Genomic DNA, 16,979 nt, shown 5'->3' with positions numbered 1-16,979 from the left:
GAATGGCTGAAAGTCAATTGAGATATAAAATAAAGAAATACATCATTTCTACGAGGTGTTATTAAAATACTTAAACAAAGCTTATTCTTATTAGATCATCAATCAATTCACAATCAACTCCGAACGTGAGAAGTATATCGGAGACAGAGATTTAAAAAAATTTATTAAAAAATCACGCCCTCACAAAAATATAAGTAGATTTTTATTTCTATAAACTTCTAAATTAATTCATTAAAACTAATAATTTTAAAATTTGCTCTTGAAATATTTGCCCGATATTTTGCTCTTGAAAGAATTGTTTCTTTTTGGTTCGTTACACTATCAAAGATAACCAAGATCTGAACTTTGTAAAAAAAAAAAAAACACGAAAAATTTGCATAACAAACCCGTCCAATTTCAGCTCCGAATTTCTTGCAATTCCTCGCGGTCGGCAATTACTTCCGGTTCAACGTTCGGCGTAATTGGATCGGTCAGCGATCAATTAGAAACTACTCGTTGCAACGAATACACGTGCCGCGCCACGTTCGAGTGTTAAAAAGTTTCGCGTAGGAACGACTTATTGTTAGTTAAGGGTCGTTTTGCGAGGTCGTGGGACTTAGAACTGAATAACCCTTAAAATGATTGTGGTAATCGTATGCGTGTACGTATAAACATGGGCGTCGAGTGTACAAGATAATCTAAGAATAAGAAGAACAAGTATTACTTACGCACGTACTCAATTAACGGATTAGCCCTAGAAAACATATTTATTTTATATAAAAAATGCATGAAAAATGGTGACAAATTCTCTCCAATGTCTCATCGATTCCTTCTCGTAAGTCTCTAATTTTATTAACATTAAATTTCTATAACAATATCGCCATACAGCGCTTTAAAATTAAAAAAACTGTTATAATGTTAAACGCACGCATCCATTTTGCACGATTAATATTTACAGTATTTAAGAATTACGTCTAACATTCTAGGCTCGATCACAGTTGGATTTCTCCGAAATAAGAAAAACGTTTTAGCATTTAGCTAATTTCTGTGAAAAATTTTACCGGCGCCCTTGTATGTAAGCCTGGTTGTTTGGTCGCACGTGTCATACCATATGTTGCTGTGCGTTTTCACCCCGTGACTAGCGCACCGGCGTTACGCACCGATCGTCATTATAAGTTGCATCGAGGGCCGAAAAGATAATTAATCGTAAGCTCTTTGGCCGCGGTGTACGTACGTATGTACACACGCAGGACGCAACGCCTCGGCAATACGTCACGTTACCCTCCTAATGAACTTATATTTGCCAATACCAGATATATATACAGGCAAATAAAGCTCGACGATGAGCATGTGTGTATACGATCATTAGACATTATTTGCCAAAGCGGGCCAAATGTTGTATTATCGAATTCATCAAAAGTCTAACAATAAGCTCGTATAACTCGACAAACATAGGCAACAACATGGCAATTAACAAAGATTTGATACAGTAATCTTACTAGTGATTAAATTAACAATAGATAGCAGCGTTGAAAGCATTATCATTTTCCCAATTAACATTTTTGCATAACTGTTCGCTATCATAAAACACTCTTGATTCTTGTCTTGATCCTTATCTCTCTCATTAGTCTCTGAAACGTTTCTAATTTCCAATTCCCATTAATTTACCCAATTGATGGAATTGCACATCGACAAATTGAGAGAAATCGATATTTCCTTAAAAATATTGCGGAACCAAAAATTGAAAACCTGCACAAATAGCGTAAATTCTCTTATTGTTAGTATTTCTTCTTAGGAAAGATAAATTGCAAAATCTGTGCTTGAAACAATCCAAACTTCTCGAAACGCAAAATGCAACAATAAAAGTCCTCACATACAAAAATTGCAACAAATATATAAAAATATCAAAAAATAATCTTTGTGCATAAAAACTTTTTAACTTTTATCCTACATACAAAACGAATTTACATTATTTTAAACAAAGCAGTCTGTCTTTTCTTAAAAAACGGAGAAAACGCCGAAGCAAATCACTTGTCGTGAACTTTCAATTTTCGATATCCGCAATATTTTCGTTATACACATTTCGTTATGCACATATATAACTTGCCATTTACGTGGCATGATACGTATGGTATGAGGAGTGTTTATCATAGTCTAGTTATGGCTCCGCAGTGAGAATAGTATGAGGAAAGAAAGGGCACTGTTGAACGTGCCCCGCGGATAGGCGCGCACTCGTCCGCCGCGCTGCGCCGGAACGAGCGGAACCTGGCTCGATCGCCCCGCGAACGAAAGCGCAAAGAGCGCGAGTCGCGTCCTTGCATCCCTCTCGCCGGAATTACTGTGCGACGCGCATTATTGCGAGATTCTTCAGGAACGATACGGAGCGACGCGCGGCCTCGCGCGTCTCGCTCGACATTAACAAAACAACAATGGTACATTATGCGAGAGCGCTCCGGTCCGCCCTGGCGCAACCACGAATGCCCTCCGAGTCCCTTTGATTCTCCGCGGCCCTTTACGCTCTCTATAATCGCGAGCCCGCTTTTTACTGATCGAGAAGAGGCAGTTGCCGGGGCAGCGAATAGTTACCGAGTCGATCTTGCCGGTGTAAAACCATCTTCTAGAAGACAATAGCAATGTATCGGCATAATCTATAGAATGTAGACTGGCATTACTCTCGCGAAAATGATAATGCTCTCAAAATAATACTGCTGCTAGCTTACTAATTTAATCGGTATACCCTGAAGATATTAAAATAAGTAGATTACATACGTGGATCAAAAAAGTATTTGCACACCCAGTTCTGTTACAATAACTTTAGTCGAAGGAATAATGCATAAGTACGAATTGTGTCTATAAGTAATTTATTACATACAGTATATGTAATAGATAAGTTACTTATCGACACAGTTCGTACTTATGTATTATTCTTTCGAATAAAGTTATTGTAACAAAACTGGGTGTGCAAATACTTTTTTTTATCCACTGCGTACGTGGATTCATAAAACTTAGCTACATGCTGGTTAATATCTCTGGTTAATTCTTCGTACAAAATTCACGTATAATTTAGTATCCTTAATCAAGATGTAATGATTAAATTAATAATCTCTCTCTAGCAGCAGCACTAATGCTCTCAAAATAATGCTGCTACTAACTCACTAATTTCATCAGTATCTTGATTAAATAATATATTATTGAATCAAGTTATTATTTAATCAATATAATTGAAAAAAAAGATTAAATAATCAAAATCTTGATTAAAGATATTAAAATATAAGTGAATTTTATACAAAAAACCAAGATATTGACTTAATTTTTATAAAACTGTGTGCGTAATTGAATTTTTTTTACTCCACGTTCTCTGCTTTAACAAAGGCAATAAGAATAGTTGCAATCGGAACGATCACCTGTCATCAGGGGATGTAGCTCAGTGGTAGAGCGTTCGCTTTGCATGTGAAAGGCCCCGGGTTCGATCCCCGGCATCTCCATTTTTTTTCTTTTACTGATCAATGATCATCAATAGACAATAAATATGGCTACACGTATATAATCGCTAATTATATAATTACAGTAAATTTCACAGATATGGACCCCCTGTATACAATTTTCTCATCACCAAATTTGTCGATCAATTTAGAATTGATTTTCTCTTAGCAAAAGTTTGATGAAAGAGAGACATATTATTGTTCCCTACAACTTTTTATATTCCATTTTATTTTATCTCCGTGATCAACTCTGACATATACTTCCTGATAGAATATTTCCGTATTTTAAATGCATAAAGATCTTTGGAATTAAATAAAAAATTCCTCTTATCTATTTGTATATCTACGAAATTTAATTCAAATAAAATTTTAGAGTCTTAATCGTCTATATTATCTATAATATAAAAATTTATTGTTCTTTCTAATGTCTAATGATCGTCATTCGTAATTTGTTGGTAAAAAAATAATTGTAGTACATTATATACATTATGTATACTCGGAACTCGGAACAGATTCCACCATTCGTGACAACTCCTTTCGCATAAATTTCTTGAGAAATTCCTTCTAACACACAAATTCGTAATACAAATACAAACATATTCGTTCTGTTACCATAAATTCGGATTAGAAAATATTTTCTGAAAAGCGATACGCACACATACACGGAGAAATAAGTATTCGCTGAACATTGCATGTTTTGCGCTGTCGTAGCAAACGTTGTTAATTACTATATGCGGACAACTAAAAAATTTCTTAAGAATGCTGAATTATTTGTCAATAATAATTTTACCGAGTCTGCAAAGTATTACGTTATAATAACATTGTTTCTCCGTAACAGCGAAATGTATCAGTTAAGGATAGTCTCTATTTAGCCAGCTCAAGCTTTAACAGGAACTCCGTTTTATGAACAAGTTCACTCAGCAAGATTATTCGATGGAATAAGTTTGTGATATCTATAGCAAATAGTTTATAATAGAGAAATTTGATTTCTTTTACATCAGACATGCAGTAGCAACCATGCAGTTTCACTATACACCAGCAAAATCTCTTCTTTCTCCGTGTGTACTTTTTTCGTGAGTTTCGTCGTTACAATGTCAATGCCGCAACATCATTGACCAAGCACTATCATTGTGCACGCGCTTCTTTCGGGACTCCCTCGAAGTGTTCCGCGTTTCGCTTCCAAAGAAGAACAGAGACAGATAGGAAAGGAGACGTGGGAGGGAAGAGGGTAGGGCGGAGGGGGGAAAGGGCAGGCTACTTAACGGAACGCCGGAACGAATCTCGAAGGCCCTGTGGGTTCGGCATGTGGCTTATTATACCCGCTAATAAGCGCAGTATATCGCGTCGATTATCCGCTAAGTATAGGGTCCAAGCCAAAGGGCTATCGGCATCGGCCGTTGGGCCGATGACTGCACGTCACTGGCATGCACACAGCCGTAATTCATACACGGTTGGCTATATAATAGCCGGTGCCCATGCTGCTGCCCGTCTCTACGTATATATTTCTGGCCCACTCGCCCCGCGAGTGGGAGCGGGACGAATAAATCATAAAATTTATAACTCGCGTCCCCGAGAAAAAAAATTGGCAAAAAAAATATCGCAGCGCAGAATCGAACGGCTAGAGACGGGAGAACGTGCTTGCGCCCGAACCGGGCCAACGGGGAATAACGCGAGTCCTCTTTAAAATCCGATCTTCTCATTCTTAAGCCGCGGGGTGGCTTAATGGACGTTTACTCAAGCTCCTCCCATAAAAACAAGGGGAGACGAACTTCTGTCCGGCGTCACGGAAGTTCGAGAACTCGCGAGCTTCGAAAGTTCATAAATAGCTCCCGACGTAACGAACCTTTCGTGTTTTAATTTTTAAATGGGAAACGCTCACGATTAAACCTGAATCGGGGAAACTTGATGTAAAGCATATTCCAAGATTAAAATCGCACTGCGATTTTTTTAGAGAACTTTGAAAAACGAGCGACGCTAAAAAAAACAGATTCGGGATACATCACTGATAAATATAAACTTTCGATGATTACCGAGGGATTAAGCGGGGGTTTTAAACGGAAACAGATGCCCACAACGTCTGTGTACCTTAAGCGCATCCGGTTAACGTGCTTCGATATCAGGCTTATCGGTTGCACGTTGCGGAACGTGTTTTGGTGCATCGAACTCGATACTAATTTTAACGTTTAGCCAGTAGCCAGAGACCATTTATTTTCATTCCAACGCATTCTTTAGAGTAATTGACTTCATAATATCTGCATTTGTCAACTTCCCAGTAAATGCAGTTTTCCTTTATACGACCGCGTGAAGAATATGTGGCCTCTCAGAGGCCAAAATTGATCTGTAAATTTCTTAATTTTAATTAATCCCAGAGTATACATTAGTTTATGATTTCATCAATTTTCTCCACTGTTTATTTCACGGAATTGATCGGTTTAGCTTCTAAGAATCTGACACGAGGCGTCCCGTTTCACGAAACCGAGAAGTATCAGCTGTTATTATTTATTTTCGCCTTGGCATTTCGTTTCGCAGTCTAAAAATAAGCGTTAAAACGAAGTTTTAAAACGAACAGTGTTTAACTTCCGACTGTCACATTTCTTGTTCGATCGCGACGCGCTATATTACGAAAGGAGCAATACGCTCCGATTCCATTTGGTTCGCAGGTTTGCGGGGTGTCTCATAAAACGAGGACACGTCCGGGCAAAGCGGGAAGATCCCGCGGTCTCTTCATCCGAAGAGAGTTTTTCCATTACCGCGGGTCGCGGGCCGCGTTTGCGGAATTCTTATGCAAATAGAAGGGCATCCCGGCTTCGCACGGGAAAGGAAAGGTAACCACGGCCGAGCGCGGTCGACTCACAAAGAGATCGGAACAAAACGTGCCGGCCAGCTGACAATGCCACGGAAGAAAGGACCGGGCGGTCGTTACGCTCGGCCGCGCTTACGGCGGTTTTTATTTACACCTGGCGCGCGTATTGCCCTGCACTTTACCGTCGACGGCGCCCACGCGTCCACCGGGACGTGTCCATCTCCGACGTGTCACCTGAAAACTGTCGTACGATCATTTCTGACTTGTATATTCAAAACGCGTATCTTCCCCGATATAGCGAGATATAAAACATCGAACGAGTGGATCCGTAAAGATTTTCACGTTTGATCCAGTTTCGACGATAAATGTAAGATGTGTTATCCGCCGAAACGTAATTAGTTACAATTGTTATAATAATCATAATCACTGAATCGATTAAAAACGCGTATTTTAGTTGCAATAATACAATAACTTGTTGCAATAATGTCTATAATTTGATATTTATTTAAAAGAGGATAACCGCGTCCTCTTTTTTGAGTGTCACCTAAACGATCTTTTTTCTCAATGCAGATATTATCGTTCTAATCAAAGTTTAATTATAGAAGCTTTATTTTTAGAACGCAACATTAACAACTGCAATAGATATAACAGGCGAGTCCGCAACGTTAACGTTAATCAAAGTTGATTTACAATGATCGCATGTGTTATACATCGCAATCGTACGCCCCAAGCGCGGATTCGGTAATCTCGGCAATTAGCGAGTTCGGCGAGTTGAGGCCGACGAAGCGAGATCGATTCTGCCGCAACCGCCAAGGATGTGCCCTTTTTAATTCGACGATTCGGCCGGCCGAAGTGCCTGTAGTCGGACCCGCCGTGGACGTGTACCGCAGACAATTTAACGGGCGCGATATAAATAGGCGCCAGTCGGCCAAATTCGGGAAAAGTTCGCCATGAACGAAACGGCGTGGAAGCGCGGAATACACCCAGCGCCTGTTCCTGCATTATATTATTTCCTCAGAGTACGCTCTGCCAATGAATTTATTACAATTGATTACTCTAGTTTATAATAACGTAATTATAGGAAAATTAATAAAAGTTCCTAACACGGCTCTGATAAAACCCGAACCGAGTAATATTCTCATCAGTTTGATTAGGGCGTTGCTGTTGCCGTACTTTTTGCACATATTGCAGTTTATAAAGCTTTTGCCTCTCGTATATAATTTTCGCACGCAACTTTGTAATATAGGACGTTGCAACATTTAAAAAGCACAAAATGTTCCAAATTCATTATATTATTTAATAAAATAATTTAATGCTATTTTACCGTGATTATTTGGCAAATATAAATCGTTTCCTTATCTAAACGCTGAATGAGGAAGAAGTTTTTTTCTTCTTTGTCGCAAAATATTTCAATTTAGATTTTAATAAAAAGAAATCGACATAACTTAATATTACAGAAAAATATTTGCTCACTGTTGATTTGTAATATTTTCCGAGGGATTCATATCGGACATATGTAATTATGTAGAACAGCAATGAAGTATTACACAGCACTGATTATCTGCTCATAATTTACATCGCGAATGACGTGGCAAAGTAGAACGTAAACTATCATAACTACATTCTATAGACAAGTTTTCCTATAAGCAGAGGACATAACGTAAGAGAGATGATACGCATCAGCTGTAATATCGATTACGCTACTCAAGACTTTATACTCGTTGCCTTAAAGTTGAAACTTTCAATTGCATTAAAAGACTATACACTGCTTTTATGAGATAAAAGACCGCAAGCACAGTTACTAAAGCATTCTGTTAAATTACAAATAATTACACGTATATAACTCTACGAAATCCATTAAATCTTTTCTTAAATATTAAAAACCGTACTTACAGACATTAACAATTATGAATTTATCGTTACAGGTAATAAGTTTATCATTGTAAGTGAGCAAATTATTAACATTAATATTTACAAAGTATTATCTTCTCAAATTTCTAACTTGCTTGATTAATTAAGATGCATTAATTACCCCGTCTAGATATTTATCATTGTTTCTAAAGAATAGAAAAATAACTTAGATTAATAAAATAAACCAAAATATAAAATAAATCAAACAATCGTTTTAATTGCATAACTTACGAATATCGCGATAATTTTTAATATTAAGATTAAGCGTATTTTATTACGAATAACACAATAAAGTCCATATAAAATAGATATTCTAATCATGAATAAAATGTTAAATATTGCACGTTTTACATCGTAAATATCTTTACTTCTTGTTCCTGATATATATTATATATATATTTCCTAACTACGCATTGTCACTCGCGTTGTCAGTTCCTCGACAACTTTCGAATTGACAAAACAATTTTCTTGATCGTGCTTATTAAAAACTCTCAATTCTTGAAACTTATATATTCTACCGTATAAAATTGCTACTGTATTATAAAATGTAATATGAACAATAAAGTTATGGAGGTTTTCGCATATTCTGTAATTAATTGATATCTTGCGTTCTAGGTTCTTTAGAAGCCTTCGAACGAAGTTTCAGCCTTGACGACATAATTGTAAAATGGAGCGATTGCTCGATACAAGTTGTTTGATGACCTAATATGTGGTAGCATAGTACATAGTGTGTTTTATAATTACCAACATGCCGTTTGTAATTTACACGAAAACTGTCTGTATAATCAACATGAAGGACCTAGTGCTAATAGAAGTATATAGCATGATAATAATAACACGTGTGCAACAGAAACTCACAACGGTACTATGGAAACGATCTATAGCTGTTACTCTAAGATCACCGTGAGCAGCTAATAATGTTTATGGCAATCGAGATTACAAAGTAAAGTTAAATACGTTAAATACGTTATCATGACTCTGCTCTAGAGTATCTTATTACGCGTCAACGTGTACCTACATAAAATAAAATATTTATATATACCCGCATTGTTACTTATTTTTATAGATATAACTAAAACAATATAAAATGTATAAGATAAAAAATATATGAATTGTGCGCGCGCTGTAATTTTTTTAATAGATCTTTATTATATTTATGTATATTAATAAAAGAGTAAAGAGAGCTGCAATTATTTTCAAGCTTATTGAATAAAAACTAACGTACAATGCAATTTTTAGTGAAATTGAATTAAAAAAAGATTTAGCCAAATTACCAAATACAATATAAAGATAATGAGCTATAATGCCATATCGAATTTGGACATGTATGACAAAAATCTCGAATACTTTCAAATATTATTTAAAATTAAACGATTTTTTAAAGTCTTCAATGTTTCAAAAATATACTATTTTCTTTTATAACATTAAATAATAATTTATATTATTATTTTAATTTATACTTTCTATTTTATATATGTATACACAGGCAATTTTATTTTAAACATTTTAAAATATTTTTATTGTAAAACATTTTAAAACATTTCAGATATTCAAGCTGTAACTTCTAAGGAAATATTTTTTAGACACAAAAAGACATACAAAATTCTCAAGATTTATCAACAGAATTTCGAAAATTTTTAGTTTTCTAATAATATTTAAAGCAATTCGAATCTTTATTCGAAAGAATTACTCCAAATAATTACTCCAAAACTTTCGAAAATAAATTCGAACGACTATTAACATGAAAGAGATTTTATATGCATTCAAAAGGGGGGATCGAATCGAACTATCGTTCACTTTCGAGCCCACAGAAGTCTCTTGTAATCTGTCATCACGGTGTGACGATCAACTTAAGATTACTTCGCGTACACAGTGCAACATTGTTGAGCTCCTCGAGCTCTCGGTTTTCTTGCACTTCGCAATCATTAATTTCACCAGGACGACGAAGAGAGTTCCACACTTGCCAACGAAGATCAACAATGTGAGATCTGATAGATCTTCGTCACAATATAATTGAATACTAAAGTTATATCCGGATAATTTATCGTCCGATAAAATACTGAAATGTTTGATTTAAAAAAAAATGCTGCTTCCTAGAGCTTTCTCTGGTACGCAATAGCTAACTATATTTCTAATACTGGGATATACTCTTTAAAAAAAGTAGTCCATTGGACAAACGCATAGTATGTATGCGTTACGTAAAGTAGGTTTCGTACTAGGGTCAATGCCTTGGTTTCGCGTATCGCGTACATCCCTCGATCTGATCGGTTGCCTTGTTAAAGCAAAAATATCTTTATTTCAATAATGCTTGGCGATTTGTATAGAAACAACATAATAATATTGTTATTGTTATGACAAAGCAATAACATAACATAACGTTTGAACAATTCGATATCTAACGAGGCAGAAGTGTAATTGCCGTGAATTACAGAATGCAGATTTATTGATATGTTATCTATATAGATAAAAATTTGCTCATAGAGCAGAAAGTGATATAAATCACAGCTGTAAACTTACTCGCTACTCGCAGTTTCGTCTCACGGATTTCATTCTCGTATATCAATTTTCAAATCGCGCGATTCATTGCGAGGCCCGTTCGAACGCAAAACGCATGTCTAATGCGCCTAATGGATAATCCGACACCGGTAACGCGATGTATTAACGGCCGGTGTGCGGAATGGAATTTCGCGGAGAAATCCGCGATTTTCCTCCCAACCAACGATTACAGAGCCGTTGTACCGAAAGGGTCAAACCGGCCCTGTCGATGGGCAAAAAGCTCGCGCCGTTCTAGGCACGGTAGAGCGACGTACTTACTCGCGACGCGGCCGCGATCCAGGCTATCTCCCGGAAGCACGGTGAGATTAATGTTACGATGAGAAAAACGCGCCGCTTCTCGACGAATTGCGACAATGCAGTGGGCCGTGGAGACCGTGGTCGCAATTGCCGAAGGCATACGGCTCCGCCAAAAAGCACTCTTCCTCAGGAAGCGATGGCTATTTAACGCTTTTTACATATCATAAAAAATTGTCATTTTTTGACGAATGAAGAAAGCAAGACGGATCCGCGCGACGCAAATAAGATTAAAAATAAGTTAATTTTACATCAATTTACAAGTCATACACTTCAAGTATGTCGATGAATAATATTAAATAATAATTCAGCCCGCCGCGAATATGCATTTGTATATTTTCTTTTAATCCAGTCGTTTTTGCTTTCTGCGTTAATCTTTTTTCGAGAAACAGTTGTCTCTCTCTCTCTCTCTCTCTCTCTCTCTCTCTCTCTCTCTCTCTCTCTCTCTCTCTCTCTCTCTCTCTCTCTCTCATAGAAATATCGCATTTATTCAGTTTCGCTAAAAAAGAGTTGACCTAGTTTTATTCACACAATATTTTCTTTGAGAAATGTACGCAGTTAACTAACCGACAGGACTATCGTGTAAATGAAAAAATTGTTTCGAGCGCAGGTATTGACTGGCTCTTCTTTAGCTTTGTTGTTTGCGCTTTGTGTTCCACTCACTCGAATCGACCATGCAAATCTAAAATTTTGCACGTTGCAGATTGCCGAACCGAGTTTATTGAGAGATACCGCAATATTTTCAGATAAATATTATAATCCTTTTCCGATTATTTCAATATAAATAGTATACGTAGAAATCTGAAGTATATTCTCTTTTTTAAAAGTCGCAAATATCCTCGAAGAATATATCTATTATTTTAAAGCACGGTGTTTAAGAATTATTAGCTCTTCTGTATAGCAACATCGTGAGAATTTAAACGCGGTAAAAATGTTAATTAAAACTGTGGATTAATTCACAAATTTAATAATCATATAGCTTACAAAATCAACCATAAAAAATTGTAGAATGAATAGATATATCAGCTTGGATACAGTTTAGACAATCTGCAATAAATTGCCAGAATTTAACACAAAATTTACAAGTTGTGTATTTGGAATCTAATTAAAATGTTATATCACATTAGTACAATTAATATAAATATAAAATATAATATAAATGTAAAATATATGTATAAATAATATATAATTACATATAATTATATTGTATTTTATATATAAATTGCGTTCTGATTTTTCAAAAGTTTTCTGTATTACAGTCGCATGTAAAATTATGAATAAAATTCCATCATAAATTAAGATCATTTTTATAGCAGGCTTTGGATATACATCCTGTCCCAAATCTTGTGTTGCGTCAAGTTCCGAGTAAAATAATCGACTTCGCGCTAATAGATAAATAATTGACGCAACATATTTACGCGTACGCTTCCGAGAACAGATTCGTCAAAAGTCTCGGATTCTGCATATTGAACGGCACTTTTAGTCGCTAATAAAGTCGATTTTAAAGTTATTCGAGGATTCCACATTTCATTACATATGCACTTTCACGCGCTCAAAACGAAACAGTGCAGAGCGCGGCTTGAATAATAAAACAATAAAAAAAGTAGAATACTATAAATATTGTTATAAAGACCGCTATAAAAATTGCTTATACGAAGTTGTCTAAACGTAATTTATGAGTAGTTTGACCGATAAAATATTCATATTTTGCTAAAATCGCTATAACGTTAACATTTTTGTATTTTGTGGGTGAAAATGTATATTATGTTTTTATCATTGAATAACTTCAAGTGATTCGCAACTTGCAGAATAGCGCGAGTTCATTACGAACGCGCAAAGAATGCGTGCGGATTCACCGCGGCGAAAACTCGAATCGCGCGCATCGCCGCGCGCGGAGATTTGAACCGTCGCGCTTGACAAGACAGGAGAGAAAGAGAATCTCTGTATTTTAAATAATGAAATCACACATCTCGGGGCGTATATACAGGTTCCGTCGATGTCCTCTCGCTAGAACGAGAACCGTTTCGTTTAACGACCGATCTACCCCGATCAATTCTCCCGCAGGAATTTATTTCTATGGACCGGAATTCCACACGTTTAAAATCAGAGATCGCTCGTAACGGTTTCGAGCGTTCCTGCGTGCCTTTCTAAGGTGCCTAAGCGACGCCGCTAAACGCCGCGCGTGAATGTGAGGTGAAACAGAGGTGACTAGTGGACAGCCTTGGTCGTGAGAATTAAAGAAAAGTGAAAAATTGACGTAGAGAGAGAAAATGGATTTGAAGATCAGAGAAAAAATGGCGATGCCACGCGAAGCGAGATCTCGAATTCTTTTACTTCTTTTCAGGGGATGGGGGAAATTTAAGTGACTATTTCGGAAGCATGTTTTTTGGAATAAATACACTGATGCAAATTACCTTCGGCTCCTCACGAAAGTGTCATGTTCGCCATCAGCCGCGACTGCCGCGAGTCCTCCTGAAGCGCGAAACTCGCCGGCGCTCCTTCCCTTCGCCTCCGCGAGAAAGAGAGAAGCAGTACGAGTCTCGAGAAAAAAAAAGATGCAGGAAAGTCATCCGATCACATTTTGACGAGACGTGCGTTTGCGCGCGCGCGCGCACGCGCGCGTTCGATCGCGAGCGACGATCGTTTTCTGCGACCGGCGAACGTCTCGCACTCGCGTGAGAAGAAACCGACGCGCGTCGCCCGCCGCGCAACCGACATTCGTCGCGTGTTGCGTACGAATGGTCGCGCGGTTCACTTCGGCTCGGCTCGGCGCGGCCAGGCACGGCCGCGTCGCGGCTCACTTCACCCCGGACGCCGCGCTCTCGGTCGTCACGTACACAAGCCGCGGCAGCCAATCCGGAGCGTCGGCCGACGCGCCGGCCGGCCAATCGCGCGCTCGCCGTTCACGCGCCGCCGCGATTCACCCGGCAACGGCGCGTAAACGAAGTTCTCGCCGTATATCGCGACCCGGCTACCGGCGTCGATATACCTGGATATACCTACTGTCGACGGAGACCTTGTACGGAAAGTCCTGCGATTCTATACATACCTATCTGCTTTCCCTTTCATAAGGAGTTACGGAACTCAAACAGGAGTAAAAATTAAGCAAAATGTGGGGAGTAAATTGTAAAAAGTTATAAGTTAATAATAGAGGTGCGAACTTTCTATTATGTATATCTATATTAATTATAATACATTTAACAATATCTTAGTATAAAACAATTTGATTTTATTAACATCAGCGTGTCCTAATTCAATTCTGTTTTAAAAAATAATCATATTTCAACGGTAACCATCCTAGCTTCAACAAGAGTGATCTGAAATCAGTATTACATTTTTTTATTTATTAGAGTTATAAGTTATCGGTTTACCGAGCGGATTTGGAAAAAAACAACGAATATTTCGCAAAATGGGAATGTCAAATATAAAATTTTTACTGGAAAATTCGAGCTTGTAAAATAAATAAATAAATAAATAATGATTTTGAAATTTGCGAAAAACTTCCGTGAACCGACGCAAACAATTATGATAAACATTTGTGTCAAATATGAAGTTAATCGAATAAACCGTTCTCAATAAGTTATCGTTACAGTTCAAAAAATGCTATTCTAAAAAATAAACGCAGTGATATTAATATTTATTATAAAATTTAATTTTTTAATTCCAAGATATTGTTAAATGTACTTAATAGACATACATAATAAAAAAATTCGTGCTCCTAATTAATTTACAACTTTTTACAACTCTAAATTTTTCCTAATTTTTACTCCTGATGTCAAGATCCTGCAATTTTTCAACTCTTTGATAGTTTTTAAGAGAATATTTGCTAGATGACAATAAAGTACGGTTAATGCAATTCACGTATATTGTAATATCGCCTCGTAGTATTCCTAAAAAATTTCTGAAAGATATTCCGATAATAATAGCTTCACCAAACATTAAATGAATTACGCTCTCACCATAAGAATAAATTCTCTGCAATGTAAGAATTAAAAGGCAAAAAAATAAATTTAGATATTCGGTAGATATTTCTGAATTAAATTTACATTGTGAACCTGCATGCTGAATCATAATGTAAAAGTAACATAACGTTACGCATAATGACGCGACGCCGTCTGCGTAATAAAACAAAAAATTAATTTCAAATTGCAATGACAAAATAAAAATAGCGCAGAATACAAAACAAACTGATCCATTGTAGCGTCCTCGCTAGAATCAGCAGATATCTTATTCAAATGACTTTTAACTTTCCGTTAGCGACTAATGTTTCTTCAAAAGTATCTCCACCGTTTGTCTTCAATAAACTTTTCAAACTGGGTTTCTTCAGAAATCCTTATTTCACTCAAAGGAAAGGAAGATAAAATATTATTTATAAACCAACGTGAAATAACTTTATGCTTTTTTTTCTTTACGGAGATAGTAAAAAAAACTATAAAAGTACACTTTCCTAGTTTGTAACAATTGTGTTCTGCCTTCCTTTTCTATGAAATAAAAATACTTTTAAAGAAAAAGTATTTTTCAGTCTGAGAGATTAACGTGCCGAGGTTAACACCAGCGGCATAAGTTTTTTCAATGGCGATCTAGTATTATAAGTTAATTATAAGTTAAACCGTGTTATAAGTTGTCTTCGCGAAAGCTCACCGCTGGTGTGACTGGTGTGAGGCGTTGAAAAATTAATACCGCGTTACGAGGCGTTTATCAAACGTCGCGCCGCGCGCCGATTCAACTAGCACGTATAAAGCGTCCGACGCGTGTCAAGTAGAACGTCATATTCATAGCACGAGAGTGTAAATACAGAGTATACACGCCAAAATAACCCACGATAAAATCTCGGTTAAATGAAATAAAGATCATTTTTTCGCGATAGGATTATTTACAACGTTTATCATTTAGATATAATAAGTTACATATCTAAAAATGCTTTTTTCGTTATAAAAAACGCAAAATACATATTGGATAAAAAATGGATAAAAACATTCTAGAGTGAGATATTTTTACATCGCGCATGTAGTTGTATTTTGCCAATATGATTTATATTTATATACATTCAGGATGTTCACTCATCCTTCATTCCATTCGTATATCTGTTCTACTTATTGATAATTTAGGGGTGCATATTCCGAAATAGAGTACTGACAGTAATAGAAATCTATAATTCACGTTACGTATCTTTAGATTTTCAGTACTCTCAGCTTTCGGAGCGCATCCTAGACTGTCAATAAAATAGCAACAATGGGTCTTTAGCTATATGCGTGTTATACCTTCTGCATTCGAAATGAAATTGTCGATATGCTGCTTATAAACTGGAATAGTGTAAAAGAAAAATTACAAAAGAACGCAAAAAAAACGCTCTTAATATGTACATAAGTCGTTGGGATGCAAGGGGGAAACGAAGAGAGAAAGCGGGGAGAGAAAGTTCGAAAGATAAGGCAAATCTGTTTGTTTTAGCCACGCTTCCTTGCACTTTCCCGCATTTAAAATGAAACATTCGAGCTTTGAGAAAAGAGAGGAAACAGACTCCAAAATCTGCGAATCCTCTTTGTAAAATTTTTTTAATTAACATTTTAATCTTCTTCCAAAAGCATCGTTATTTTTCATAATCTCTACAATTGTTCAATAATGTAGAAGATATTGCGCACATCTTCTAACGCTAATAAGCCAATAAATCCGTAGCGAGCAATGCGAGCATCATGATGATGGGTCGCTTTCCATTTGCATGACTTTTAGTTTAGCGACACTCGTGTCGACTCAAGTTAGCTCAAGTCGATAACTCCAATACGATGAATGGAAGGTATTTACTTACCATACATAGAAATTAATGCACGCGATATATCCCGAGTAAGTTAAAAATTAATTTATTTGCGTAATGAAAGTATAATTTGTCGATATGAATAAGATAAAAAAATAAGGTAAATTGACTTATAATTTTCATTGCTTTCTTTAAATACATTCTA

General features: G+C 36.6%; 1 protein-coding gene and 1 non-coding gene across 3 annotated transcripts in view; one reads left to right on the top strand and one right to left on the bottom strand.

Annotated features, from left to right (window-relative positions):
- Positions 1 to 14,651, bottom strand: part of LOC139772240 (uncharacterized) — a 32,111-nt gene extending 17,460 nt beyond the window's left edge. The window contains exon 1 of one of the 2 annotated variants that reach the window (XM_071705753.1): positions 13,440 to 14,651. The gene's annotated coding sequence lies outside the window, so the exon portion shown is untranslated. The remainder of the gene's footprint in view (positions 1 to 13,439) is intronic. The other variant, XM_071705752.1, reaches the window with a different exon arrangement.
- On the top strand, positions 3,393 to 3,464 carry Trnaa-ugc (transfer RNA alanine (anticodon UGC)). The gene has a single exon. It is a non-coding gene; the product is annotated as a tRNA-Ala (tRNA).
- Positions 14,652 to 16,979: the final 2,328 nt, after the last annotated feature.

This window comes from Temnothorax nylanderi, unplaced genomic scaffold (genome assembly GCF_030848795.1).
Source record: "Temnothorax nylanderi isolate EJ_2023f unplaced genomic scaffold, tnyl_v1.0 TNYL_tig0047_pilon, whole genome shotgun sequence".
Taxonomy (NCBI): Eukaryota; Metazoa; Arthropoda; class Insecta; order Hymenoptera; family Formicidae; genus Temnothorax; species Temnothorax nylanderi.
Note: the sequence above shows the minus strand (reverse complement) of the source record. Positions and strands in the feature narration are given on the sequence as shown.